The sequence below is a fragment of the Poecilia reticulata genome, chromosome 2, assembly GCF_904066995.2.
Source record: "Poecilia reticulata chromosome 2, P_reticulata-male-v2, whole genome shotgun sequence".
NCBI lineage: Eukaryota > Metazoa > Chordata > Actinopteri > Cyprinodontiformes > Poeciliidae > Poecilia > Poecilia reticulata.
Window position 1 is genome coordinate 9,445,300 of NC_088831.1, and position 12,258 is coordinate 9,457,557.

The following is a 12,258-nucleotide window of genomic DNA, read 5'->3' on the forward strand; positions in this document are numbered from 1 at the left end:
CGTGTTTATGTGCCGTCTCTGCTTCTGCATCATCACAGAATTGCAAATGAGGCTCGATGCTGCAAATATGCTACCAGATGCGGTTCATCCAGCATTAGGACCAGGAGCAATCTAAGGTGGATTTGCATCCATAATCTAAAATGGTTAAAGGAAGTAATAGTCCATGTCCTGGATGTGTCTGAGACTCTGCTGCTGTCCCTGTAGCATGTGTACCTTTTACAATCACACATTTCTTCCCATGAACTTTCCATTAATATGCTTGGCGATAGCGCTCAGCCTCTAAAGGAATTACTTTTTTGTGGCTTACCTTCATGGAGGGTATAAGTGGTTTTCTGCTAGACAGTAGAGCATAAAAAAGTTCTGTACTCAAAAGGATTTTTTACAGCGTTACATAATATTTAACCCCTTAACTGTCGTAATGTCTCATAGATGACATACAAGCAGTTTGAAGGTTAAGGTTTACTTTTATTCTCTTTATTTTACTATAGAAAGAGCCTATTTTTTTGTTTTTGTTGTTCAGCAATTAACTATCAATTATCCATCTCACTCCAAATTAAAATCACTTTACTTCCATCCACTCTCTCTAAATCCTCAATACATTGCAGAGCACTGAGGGTCTGGTGCCTATTTCCAATGGTCATTTGGAAAAACATGGGGCGGTCCATCACATTTAAAAGTTCATTTTGATAAATTAATATGTCTGCATCTCAACTTTATTTTTCCTAATTAACCACCACCGGAAAACAAATCTTCTAAAAACGAGTTTGGAATAAAAAGACCATTTAAAGTACAAGAAACCATTGTCGAGGATCTAACATGCTGCAGCTGTGCTATCCTGCCTCTCCTACAGGAATAAATGAAGAATATATTTTGACATGAAATAACTACCAGGCATTTCAGATTAAAATGCAGCATGTCAGCAGGTCTTAAACAAGCCGGCTGCAAGCTAAGGTCTTGAATACTTCAACAACAAAACAATCCGACGCCTACATCCAGGCAGCAAACTACTTATGTTTGAATCATAACCTAAAACCTCCTAAGAGCTGAAAAAGAAATGTCTGCCACGGCTGGTTTTATTCAAGACATCTCTAAGGTCGGCTGAGAGTATATGGGGTTTCTGCTACAACACTTTAGTGCAAAATCATTTGGCAACATACATATTTTTATTTTGTGCTGGCCTTTTTTGTGACTAAGCATTTCTGATAGAGAGGTAGAGAGAGAGAGAGAGAGAGAGGGGGGGGGGAAGTGACCCGATCGTACTTGATGATAAAAACTGCCATCAACTGTTGGACATCACAACTTTAGATCACTCTGGAGGAAATCTGATCCATTCAGAGGTGGACTTTCTGCTTTGATAGTCGTTTTTACTCTTAAACTCTCTAAAAAAAAACAAAAAACTTCTGAATCACAGCAAATCCATGACATAGGTCGATTATCGTTTATGTTTTTTTCATTGTAACTCATTTAAAATCTATATTTGCCGGGAGACAACTCAAAATCAATTCACAGACACTAATAACTGCTTCCAAGGTAAGGCCAACTCCTACTGCTTGATCAGGTTGTTGGATGCCTTAAATATTCAGATTGCTCTACAATTTGACAGCAACTCGTTTGCTTCCCTCCGCCACCAGATGCCAAAGTACGTTTTGATGCCGCCCGGGTAGCTCACAGCAGGTTTTGCGGCGAGAAATGGCGAATGCCTTGCGGATCCCTCCGGTGTTACCACCCTAAACGCTTGCCCCGAGACTCATTTACAGTCTTCTGCTGTCACATTAAGTCACTCGAGAAAACCCGGTGAGAACTATGTGGCGCATTTAAATTTAGCTCCCATTAGAGCTCCATTAAAAAGGCACACCGTATGTTACGGAGGAGTTTAAAAATAATTGACTTTTAATTAGTTAATTTAATATTACTCACTGTCCACTATTCTGTCAAGAGATCAACTGGCTAATGAGTCCCCTATGAGTTGTCAATCTATAATTACCCTGCCATTTTTGGAGTTTTTTTTTTATTTTTTATGCTCTTCTCTGCTCTTCTGACCTCCCAAATGCATCGCTGTGGCAAGGCAAATGTCACTAAATGCCAGACCAGGCCAGCCCTCCCAAAAGCCAAATGTTAGTTCATCTGTGATGTCAATTTCCACTTAGCCTTACCAGCTGTTCTTCTAGATTGACTCTTTTTAACCTCGGTGACTGAAAACGAGATTGACACCTTGGCCTATGTTGGCTTTCAGTATATCAACAGAAGCTGTGGACAACAGAGTACTTGTTTACGCCACAGGGTTCATAGAAAAAAAAAATTTGGTTGCGGTATTTGCCATGTCTTTAGATTAGTGTACTATGTAGAAAACACAAACCTCAGCCGGTCTTACTGTGAAAAATGGAGTGCACTTGAGTCTTAAGGATGTTCTTACTCTATTTTCTCTCATGGTCAGAACGAGAACAAACATAACGGAAAACATCCACGAAGATGCTTTGATCTGTCTGGATCAAAGCATCCAGACAGAAAATAACATTTGATAAAGATGTGACAGCACTTGGGATTTTCAAGATTGCGTTGCCAGGTTTTTAACAATGCCCGACGTTTCAGAATCATCCCCCTTTTCTACAAGGAGGTCCCCAAGTTTTATGCCAGAAAATAGCAAAATTGCGATTCGGCTATTCACCTCGACGGTGGACACATATATCACAAGGGTTACCACAGGCATGCCGACGGAGTACAAAGAGCAAGTGAGGTTCCAAACAGTTGCCCTGCCAGTTCTCAGATGCTTGGCTAACATAATAGCCCTGCCAGAGGAGGAGATGAAGGCCACTGATACCAAGAAAGGAACACTCTTTACAATGCATGGAGGAGTCCATCACCCTCAGAATCCACATTAAGCTTGAAGGAGAGAAGCAAGAGAGTGTGAAAACTACCATCAAGGATGAACAAGATAGCCCTAAGCAATGAACTGCTTAGAGTCTGCATGTGAATGTCTGGGGCAGCAGAAAGGCTGTGGGAAAAAAACAAAAGGGTAACTTTTATGAAAGGATAGGCGGCTGCAAACAACATACACCGTCCACACATTGAGGGAGTGGCTGGTATTGATGAAACCTGGAGAGGGTTAGACGGAAACTTTGGATCAGACATTCTCACTTTTTGAAAACAATTGCTTCAACTTCAAAGGCTTCAGAGGCAAATTTGACCTGCCAACGGATTCTCTCACCTGCATCTCCACAGGTTCCTTGACTGCTTCTCTCGTCACTGCTTCACCTTAGGTGGAGGGCCGTGTCTGAGTGACGTACTCGTGTGACGCACTCCTTCCATGTTTGGACTCTGAAAGCAAAGGGTTGATGATAAATGGACAGCAGAGTTTTCAAAACCTTTTTGATAAATTCCTCAAATACACAAGAATCTGTTGACTTTTCCTGGTGAATAGCAAGTTCTAGTGAAATTGTGTTTACTTCATAATTGTAAACCAACAAATTACAAAAAAAAAAGGTCAAGTGGAAGACATTTTGTGCAAGGTACTCCATCACATTTAAGGCTGAATGAAAACTATTCTAGATTATGAGAGAAATGAGGCGACTCCTGCCAAAATGACTGCCTTGAGAGCAGCCGTATCTGGCTAGATCGCATGCCCTGTTAGCTAGCTGTGAAGAGAAGATGAGCCTCCCCCACTCTGCGCCTTTCAGTCTGACAAGTATCTGCAAATGGAGTGAATCGCTTCAAGTGCACCCTGGGTAAAAGTTCCCTCTCTTCCACTTCCTCTCTCCTCTTCCACAGTGACACTCAACATCTGTGGCTGCAGTGACAGACTCCGCTAGTAATCCATAACCATAAATCTGACGATGCCTCGTCTGGGCGCAGAGGGAGGGGGAGATACACGGTCGGAACGCAGGGTCTAATATCACCGTCCACTAGTCAAGCATCCCCTGAACATCCAGGAACTTAAATGTAGAAAAACCCGGTGGCGGATACCATCTGCGGACATTTTTTAGTCGACTGGGAAAACCATTTATCGCTTCACCTCCCAATAAATGACATGAATTTCAGATTTTGTGTAGTCTGATCTTATGTAATCAATGGTATTGGATACAATATGAAGGCCCTTTCCTTTCCACACCTTTTACATCTTTTTCCACTGAAATTGATTCACAAAAAAATTATACTTTATGTATTTCTCAGCAGCTTTAATGGAATCCGTCTTTAAATTTGTACCAAATCTTGCTTCATCCAACTGTTCAGTCAATAGATTTGCTTTATTCATTAGGAGGAAACCCAAACTGTCTCTAAATAAAATTTACAAGTAACTGAAAACTGACTTTTTTGTGTCCTTTATCCATTTTTTCCTTCATTTTATTCTGCCATTCCCTTACTTGTCTATTTAACATTCTATTCCTTTTTTTGCGACCTGCCTCTTATTTTCGCATGTCTATCACATAGTTTTACATCACAATGTGGTTTTAGCTGGTAGTATATCAAAAGCCAAGCATAGCTCCAGCTTCAATTAACATCAATGAATAAAAAGGTAAACTAGGGTGTATAATATAACTTCATAATAGTCTTGTGAACAAGCCATACGTTAGCTTCAGGGTTCTGATGCTGGACGTGATTGGTTTGATCCAGCCATGTTCCAACAGTGGAGGTCTGGGAGATCGATAGGGAGGATTACTTTTATGTAAATGGGGCCTAACAAAGGGAGCTACACATCATTGCTTTTTAAAGGAAGCTGATCTACATAGAAGACAATGACAGGGGAAAATATAATGCTAGAATTTGTCATTTTAATAAGGTATACAGGTTCTTTCTGCACATAAGCCCCCCGCTCAGCCCTTCAATTGACCAGTATCATTTTAAGTTACAATGATTGCATCCATTGTACTCTGTTACCAAGCTCCAAGGCCACCTCAGTGGTCAATAGCCTGTGATGAGCAACCTTATTATGTCTGATGCTGCCAAGTTGTCACCACCTGTGAAGTACCACCGCTATTAGCAGCTAATGGTGGCCGCCACAAAAGACAGATTTCAAGCTAATGCTATTAAGTCTTGGGGTCAAATACAATGAGCGCGTCTCTCTGTATGTGGCTGTATTGTATGAGTTACCATTTCATCACAACTGGTGTCAATTTAGCGAGTCCTTACCTCAATGAGTGCCACACTAAAACCATTATTTTTTTTCTATAAAGAATAATATTACCTCAGATAGATGGGTTGGGACTTGATACAATTAGATATTTCTATGCTAGTTTAATAACAGACTGAAGGTTACGTGTCTATGTCTATTATGTTGGTTTTCCACTTGCAGCTAAAGAAAACAAGATATTTGATATTAGAATATTGCTGAGACTTCTCTAAATGTGTGTCGACATTTCAGTAGATCTTGAACAACCGGGCTGCAACAGAGATACAGACAGACGGGAAGAGTGTGTTCAATCTTTATTTGTAAAGATAAAAATGGGGATTTCTTTAGTGTTTTCCAAAAAAGTACTGTCTAATGTGAACCAGGTATAGTGTATCATTTCATTTTGTGGGCTGACGGTGTTGAATCCCTAATAGCATCAACATTTATAATACAAATAAAATCACTATGAGGGGAAATGAAAAAATATACAAATGAGTCATTGTCAGTATATGATTTTGCAAGTTTTTGTCTAATCTCTATTTTTAAGATTACCGCCATGTTTTAGCTAGCAACATCATTTTACAAACCAACCAAAGCGGAGTTTGCATGCAAAGTTTACTTTTCATTCTTTTATCTCTTTGAGTTTTCTTAAAGTTGAACAACAGCAACCGCCGGACAGATAATGGCTCTAAATTGACCAGGGCAGTGAGTTTGTGGATGTGCGACTCAACTAGACATCGTGTTTTGAAACCGAATAAAGGAATTTTCCGCTTGGCTGAATCATGAAGTCTGAACAAAAAAAGAGCAATTAACCAGTCTGCATCCATAAAATTGACTTTTCTTCTTTTTTCTTTCGTCCATTTTTCTTTTCCTCATAAAATGTTCAGACTAATCGTGTGATTCCTCTGTTGGTGCAAAGAGGCCTCCGTCTGTTTCTATATGACATCAATGAATTTCCAATTTATGTATTCAGTCCCAACTCACATCTTGGATGACCTGTTGTACTGGCTACAGCAAAGGCTTGTCTAATAACAATATACCATATACTACAAAAAAAGTGGGAACCAAGGTCTGAAATTACAAGCAGTGTGAGGAACGACTTTACTCTTTGTTAACCGGCTCAGTGATTGGCCAAATGCTGCAGAGTGAAAAGTTTTATCAGGTGATATATTAATCTTAAAAAATATTCTTTGATGAATAGGTTACCAAGGATGCATTACTGAAGGCTCACAACATGGCTTTAGTGGGGAGGCACATCAAAGGAATGCAAATAAATTGGAAAAAAATAAATTAATTAAAAGTTGGTCTATTACTATGCATCAGTGCAAAGTGATCTGGGTATCTGAGCTTTAATATCAGGGAAAAGTATCTGTGTGGAGAAAAACATGGAAGAGGTCAAAGCAGACGTCTGGTTTTGCTTGGCCTGCGTTATACATACTGCAGTCGCCCAGCAGACTTCAATCACATCCAAACATCAACAAATATATAACATGGTTAAAGTCAATGCTGGTGAACAAATAAGGCACTCCCAAGTAAACAACCTTTCAGTTTTCCTCTTTTTTGGCACCTGGAAGCAGAAAGTTAGAAGACAAGCAGCTGGGAAAAAAAACACAACAAAAACTTTCAACAAAAGTCAATAATAAACCGAACTTGACTCAATGTTTTATAACTGATATCAAGTTGGGATGTTTGTAATTTACTTTGAATCTTTAAGACTGGATTGAATATAACAGAAATGTCTATGTGCATAAACTGTGTTTTTCTTTCCTTAGAGTGTCTTTAGATGACAATTGTTTTGAAATGACACTACATAAATAAACCAAATTAATCATTTTCTACTCGGCATGTTGTAAATCTGGGTGTGAGATGAATTCCATGTATAAAGTATGTTTACAGTAATAAATAAACTCATTTCGATGGGTAATTTTACCATATCTGCTCAGATACTTTAAGATGGAACCATAAAACATGCACTGAGTAGACACAAGGCTATCCCCCCCGTTGAGAAAGAAAGATGCATTATTTATTACTTACACAAACATGTATGCGTATATTTGCAAAAGCATGAGAAAAAAATATTTTCCTTCTAATTGAAAGGATGTTTTTTGCTATAAAATTGTAGAATCTTATTGGAAAACAGTGTAAACATAAAGTACACTGCTTTGTATGATAGTGGAAAGGTTTTTTTTCTGTCAAGATGTACTAAAGTAACATTCTGAAACAACCAATTCTTTCACCCAACACACTCATGACTAAAGGCTCAGTCATCATCAGTTGAATTGTGTGGCCTAAAATCTCGTACAGACCACAACATTGTCTGGTAAATGCTAAATATTTGGAATAATATTTTTACATTAAGGTGGTAAAAAAAATTAACTTGTGTGAAAAAGGTGATGCCTTAAAACAAGGATGTCATAATCCATTGTTTAGGCTGCATCCTGTATCCAAAGCACTTAATAAAAACAACTGAAGTCCCTCTGCAGTCACTTGGCTTTAACGAGCCATTCATATGATTCAGGTGTGTTGGAGAAGGATGCATCTAAATGTTGGAGGAAGGTAGCAATAAAGGACTGGACATGCCTTGAATGCTGCTATAGTTGTTTTGCAAATCTACATAAAGTGTCATACCCATATCTTTATGTAATCACTGATAGTGTGATACAAACCCCTCAACAAAAAAAAAATCATTCAGCAGCAGCATCACATTTACAGCACTACACAACTCTCATAACAGAATGAATCAGCATTTTTGCTGCAGGATATCAGGCTTTAAGAGACTGAATGAAAGCAGCCCTCTTGTTTGGTGTCACGGCAGAGCAACGGAACAGAGCCAGGGTTTGTTTGTTTGTTTTTAATCTATCGATTGTGCGTCCTCAACAATTTATGACCGGGTTCGGTTGAGGTAATGTTGAGAACGTATCCTCTCCTGTGATTTCCAGGAATGATCAGTCTCTGTAGGGGGTGCTGTTTTCCTAATCTGGCTAATCACAGCCCATCTCTCTTATGCACCTGAGGGGAATGAAAATCAACCTTAGACAAAGTAAAAAAAACAACAACAAAAAAAACAGGTACTTGGGGTTGGTTCCCTTATATTTTTAGTTTCTCTCCTATAAGTTTCAGCCGTCTGAGCTCTCATGAGTTTCCTTTTGCTTTAAATGAGAGGAAATAATAATAACAAACCCTGTTTTGGTTTTTTAGGTCTCAGTGGTATACTTGTTTCACTGTTGCTAATCCATTTCCATTACCCTTTTGTAAATTTGCAGCGTGCCTCTGTGGGGACTTCTTTAATTGATCAACGGGCTTTTGGCAACGTTATTAGCGCTGACCTATTGTTTATTTTGTTAATGAAAGCTGCAGCCATAATCCTCACATGATAAAAGGGGGGAAGGGGGGGAGGGCTATCTTGTTAAGTTACCAGAGCAGCTAAGAAGCTTAAACAATTTGCACACTTGACCAAATTAGATGACTGCATAACTTAATCTCCTGCAAATGAATTATTTGTCACCTCATAGCACCTGGTTAGAGAAAACAGCAAGCCTGCGATTTTAAACGGAGGGCAGAGAACATGGTAATGTGAAGATTTACTTGACATATGGGGGAAGCTACTGTATCAACCACATTAGGTCAGTATCAGCTGAAATGTCACCAAACTGCAATGGACGTTTGTTGTGTGGGCGTGCTTTGGATTTTAATTAATTCTGGCATTGGCTTGGTTTGAGGGGGTGTCTCTTTTTCAACTGTACAGTCGGATACGCTTCAGGGAAACTTGGCCGACACAGTAACTTCTCCATAGGCTCCACTTACTTACAGTTAAGAATGTTCACAGTGCATTACGGCTTTAATTCAAGTCGGGGCGCAGTACCGTTGACCAAAACTATCCAGGATAAATGTTTCATTCATCTTTAAGATGCTGGGTCATTTTGTGCAGGTCTTTTTGAAGCATCTTTTGTAATGAACTATAGCTACGGGAGCCCAAATACGTCAATGTTTTTCATTCCACTAATTATGCTTTTCGCTGTCCTTTTTCATCCGTCCTCCAGACTGTGACCCATAAAATGATGAGTTTGTTACAATCAAGGGTGTTTTGCTTAATCTCAGAGGAACTAGTAAGAAAATGAAGGCGTCTTAAAGATGGAACAGCCAGAGCATATAAAGAATACATAAGAGACATCTCTGCAAGTTACCTTTCAGGAGGCTTTTTTTTCTTGTCTGCAAAAATAAAATGCCCCAATAGACCAACTCAGCTATGTGGTTGTATATTTAACTGTCCTAAATTGTCTTAATGGGGACAGAAAAGATATTAGACTGAAGCAATTATGCAACAGTTGAAACTTTTTAGTATACAAATAATTTCCATTGCTAGATAACTTCTAGTTTATAACTCATACCCACAGAAAATCATTATTTGAAAACTTCTTCATTTCTATAGGTTATCTTTGCCTGATAACATTTTCTTGTTGATCAGAAATGTGATTAAAGGAAGAGGAAATTTGAAAGGGACAGATGCAGCTTTACCACACTGTATTTTCAAGCCTAAATGTGTTCAAACAGATATTCGTGTTTCCAGGACTTTATTCGACAGAGAGGTTTGTGCAAGGTTCAAGGACACTGATAGGACCATACTGGTATGTCTTAACAAGTAAGATATGTGAGTGGTAGAGTCTCTAGAGCAGGACAGAAGCTCCCTGGTATATATATCCGGGAGCTAAAATCAATGCTTAAAACAAACTTACCTAAACCTAACGTGTTTTCTTGCTATCCAACATTGTTGACGGTAGCCTTGAGAAACTGAAGAGCTCAGAAAAGCACCTCTATGTCTACGTTCGTCATTATTAGGCATCATCAACATGGATTAAAAGACGACTACTCAGCGGGGAACCAGAGACGTCATCCTGATGATTAAAGGCGGACGGGCAGTGACTTGTCAGCGATGGGGAGTGTGCACTTCCTGCCCCCAGACTTCATTAAAAGGAGATTCATGAGGCTTAGCCCGGAAGACCACTCGCTGACAGGAAAAGGGCGATGAGGCAAGTGCTCAGCGGAGCATGTGCTGGCAGATGTGGATATCATGCAGCCTGTGATGTGTAGTTTAGGGAGATTTCTCTCAATGTGCATTCTTGTAGTGCTTTAGCTCAACAGCTAATTAGAAATGCATTACCTTCAGTCTCCGTAGCTTTGCAACGAAGGTCTAAAATGAAAGACTGGGCCTTATTATAATGGCAAAAGACATTTCTAATCAGTTGTTTCGCCTTACCTTGGATTGATATCAATTAGTTGGGGAGATAACATTTGAAAAAAAAAAACAGCTTGCAACACTCAACAAGGTTAGTCAAGGTAACCCGGAAAGCCGGTAAAAGCTCGTCCACTGAGAACAGACATTCCTCTGAGGAGCGACAGCGGCATCCGTCACAGCTACATGGCAACCGACTGCATTTATTAATGGAACTTTTCCGGCTCCTTCAATTCCATGGTTGTCTTCCAGATGCATGTACGCTCAGGTCTCACTGCGCCCCGATGTGAGCCCACGCCAACAAGCACACCTGCTACCCGTTTCTGCACCGTTCCACGGTGAACTCATGCTGCACCTTTGTCACGAGGGGACTTCGAGCCCACCCCCCGTCATTCCATTGACTTTGGATGTGATCCATCTGCCTCCGGAACGCTCATTTGATAGGTTGAGTAGTCGCCGAATTAATCTGTACGCTAAAAGATGTATTACCAGCCAATATTATCGATGAAGCCACATAGACTAGCTTGAAAACTCAATATTATACATCACATTTGACTTTGGGAAAAGTTTTAGAACCGCACACTTTGTTTCTTTTTTTTTTTGGATTCATAAATTAATGGATTAACTGTGAAAATGGTCAGATGAGGCAAATATTGCAAGTAAACACCAATACAGTCCAGAAACAGAAAATATTGGTTCAAGCCTGGAGGCACTCACCAGGAGGAGAGTCTTAAGGAAGAAATGATGGAAGGAAGGTAATAACGCAAAGCGAGTCTAAATTGCTTAACCTTCAACAGCTCCACTTAGTCCACCCGATGCAAAGTTCATTCAAGGGTTGCTGGCAAGCTCTCAGAGGCAGTTGACATTTGATGAAGATGTGGAGTATTTCCAGCTCTTGGTTCCACATTAGCATGAAGTAAGTTAATCTTTCAGAGCTCCGGATGCAAAGAGGCAGCAACAGAGTTTTGGTGCTACACTCACCTACAGCATATGATGCCAATTAGTATTTTTTTTAATCGACCAGATGGCCGAAAAGCTTTTACCACCAGTCATTATAACATATTGAGAAACTGTTAAAAAAAAAAAAAAAAGACAAAGAAATAACAACAATGATATGGTGTGAAGTGCTGATTTTAGTAAACAAATACTCATTGGTTTAGAAGGAGCTCTATGCTCTTTCCCCATGTACTCAGATGGAATCTCAGTGGGGAGCTGACAAGCTGGATGGCTAATTTCCTGACTGGGAAGGCTCACAATGTCAGAACCATTCCATCAGCAACCTCCCCGCAGAGCAGTGCACTAACATTTTAATTCCTGTTTGGTAATACGGGATCCGGCTAAATTTATCACATGTAAACAACTCGGTGAGTCCGACTTGGGACCTGCCCTGGTAAAAAGGGAGGCGGCTGTTCGCACACGTTAAGCTCGTTTTGAAACGGCAACTTGGAGGAAAGTCTCGTTTTAGTGGGTCATCTCTTAATTCCTTGACATTCATAACCTTTTTTTTTTTTTTTTTTTTTTACCAAAGTCACTACATTCTGTAACATCCAAATTCAAAATCATCTTCAATAATTTAGATGATTAAGAAAAAATAAATCAAACAAGAATGCAACACCCCCAGTAAGAAGTGTTGGTATTTTGAGATGCTATTATTTTTGTCCCTATACGTCTGAGTTGTTATAGTAAAGTTTGAGACTTGAACCTGAAAAAAAAAAAAATATAACATCTTTAGCTTATTCACATTTCTGTTTCTTTGAACATAAATTTGACATTAACCTTCATTTAGACTACACGGTGTCTCAATGACTATGTGATAATTTGTAGCACACATTTGTATGAGGTAAAAACGAAACAGATTGTTTTAAAGACTGAAATGTGTATTTCTGAATTAGCTGCAAGTGTTACATAAAACAGAAAATACAGC

General features: G+C 39.4%; 1 long non-coding RNA gene across 1 annotated transcript in view; it reads right to left on the reverse strand.

Moving 5' to 3' along the window:
* Positions 1–2,312: 2,312 nt before the first annotated feature.
* Positions 2,313–12,258, reverse strand: part of LOC145555295 (uncharacterized) — a 57,640-nt gene continuing 47,694 nt past the window's right edge. The window contains exon 3 of the long non-coding RNA XR_014091407.1: positions 2,313–3,315. This is a non-coding gene — a long non-coding RNA (uncharacterized LOC145555295). The remainder of the gene's footprint in view (positions 3,316–12,258) is intronic.